Source organism: Epinephelus moara, chromosome 22 (assembly GCF_006386435.1).
Source record: "Epinephelus moara isolate mb chromosome 22, YSFRI_EMoa_1.0, whole genome shotgun sequence".
NCBI classification, from domain to species: domain Eukaryota; kingdom Metazoa; phylum Chordata; class Actinopteri; order Perciformes; family Serranidae; genus Epinephelus; species Epinephelus moara.
Window position 1 is genome coordinate 34,560,698 of NC_065527.1, and position 2,101 is coordinate 34,562,798.

The 2,101-nt window shown below is 37.1% G+C and overlaps 1 protein-coding gene across 2 annotated transcripts in view; it reads left to right on the top strand.

Moving 5' to 3' along the window:
- Window positions 1-490: 490 nt before the first annotated feature.
- Window positions 491-2,101, top strand: part of LOC126383485 (uncharacterized) — a 45,675-nt gene continuing 44,064 nt past the window's right edge. For both annotated transcript variants that reach the window (XM_050034007.1, XM_050034009.1), the window contains exon 1: window positions 491-912. The gene's annotated coding sequence lies outside the window, so the exon portion shown is untranslated. The remainder of the gene's footprint in view (window positions 913-2,101) is intronic.

Genomic DNA, 2,101 nt, shown 5'->3' on the forward strand with positions numbered 1-2,101 from the left:
GATCATTATCTGATTACTTTTGATTTCTTTTTACTCAATTACATGCCACTCAGCAACAGTTACTGTACTAGATGTTTATCAGATAGTGCTGTCGCAAAATTTAAGGAAATGATTCCTCCGTCGCTAAATTTAATACCATGTCCTTCAGTAACAGAGGTTTCCCGTACCAACTTTAAACTCTCCCGAATTGATCATCTTGTCGATAGCGCCGTAGGCTCGCTTCGAACAACACTCGACTCCGTAGTACCTCTTAAAAAGAAGTTAACAAAGCAAAGAAAGTTCGCTCCTTGGCATAACTCTCAAACCCGTAAGTTAAAACAAATATCGCGGAAATTTGAAAGGAATTGGCGATTAACCAAACTGGAAGAATCTCGTTTAGTCTGGGCAGACAGTCTCAAAACGTATAAGAGGGACCTCCACAATGCCAGAGAAAACTATTACTCAGCTTTAATAGAAGAAAATAAGAACAACCTCAAGTTTCCTTTCAGCACTGTAGCCAGGCTGACTGAGAGTCACAGCTCTATTGAGCCTTGTATTCCTTTAGCCCTTAGCAGTAATGATTTTATGAGCTTTTTTAATGACAAAATTCTAACTATTAGAGGCAAAATTCATGACCTCCTGTCCTCAGATAGTACCTATCTGCCCTCAAACACAGCTGTAAGACCTGATATATATTTAGATTGCTTCTCCCCGATTTCTCCTCAACAATTGACTGCAGTGAGTTCTTCATCTAAATCATCAACGTGTCTCTTAGACCCCATCCCAACTAGGCTACTTAAGGAAGTCTTACCTTTAGTTAACACTCACTTATTAGACATGATCAATATATCTCTATTAACAGGCTATGTACCACAGTCTTTTAAGGTAGCTGTAATTAAACCTCTCCTAAAAAAGCCCACCCTGGATCCAGAGGTGTTAGCCAACTATAGACCAATATCTAATCTTCCCTTTATGTCCAAGATCCTTGAGAAAGTAGTCGCAGACCAGCTGTGTGATTTTCTCCATGATAATAATTTATTTGAGGAATTTCAGTCAGGATTTAGAGTGCATCATAGCACTGAGACAGCACTAGTCAAAATTACAAATGATCTTCTAATTGCTTCAGACAAAGGACTCGTCTCTGTACTTGTTTTATTAGATCTTAGTGCGGCATTTGACACAATTGACCATCAAATTCTGCTACAGAGACTGGAACATTTAATTGGCCTAAAATGTTCTACACTAAGCTGGTTTAAATCATATTTATCTGATCGTTTTCAGTTTGTTCACGTTCATGATGAATCATCCTTACGTACTTAAGTTTGTTTTGGAGTTCTGCAAGGTTCTGTGCTTGGACCAATCCTATTTACTCTATATATGCTTCCTTTAGGTAACATCATTAGAAATCACTCTGTAAATTTCCATTGTTATGCGGATGATACACAGTTGTATTTATCGATGAAGCCAGAAGAAACTAATCAATTAACTAAACTTCATAACTGCCTTAAAGACATAAAAACCTGGATGAGCACCAATTTCCTGATGTTAAATTCAGACTAGGGTTGGGACTCGTTTGGATTTTAACGATTCCGATTCCTTACCGATTCCTTCTTAACGGTCCGATTCCTTACCGATTCCTCTTACCGATTCCCACATTATATTCATTATACTTGCTTAAAAAAGTATATAATAAACACTAGGGATGCACCGAAATGAAAATTTGTGGCCGAAGCCGAAGCCGAATATTATTAAACCCTTGGCCGAATACTGAGTACCGAATACTGAATATCATTGTTTAGTTTTTCATTAGTTTTTGCAGATGAACCCCCTCCAGATTAGTGTTGTCACGGTACCAAAATTGGGACCCACTGTGCGATAACAATGAAAATATCTTGGTTCTGAGTAGTATCACGATACCACAGCGAAACTGAGGCAGATGTGCCTTTTGTCATTTATGAAAAGATAAATCACTTTTCTATAATACATCAATGATATTTCAATGGAATAAATTACTTATTGACTTATTCATACTTCAAAAACAGCATCAATAAGTGATTAACATAGGGGGGAATCAAAATAAAATAAATAAATAAATAAAATAAAAATCAACCAGCCACCCTCC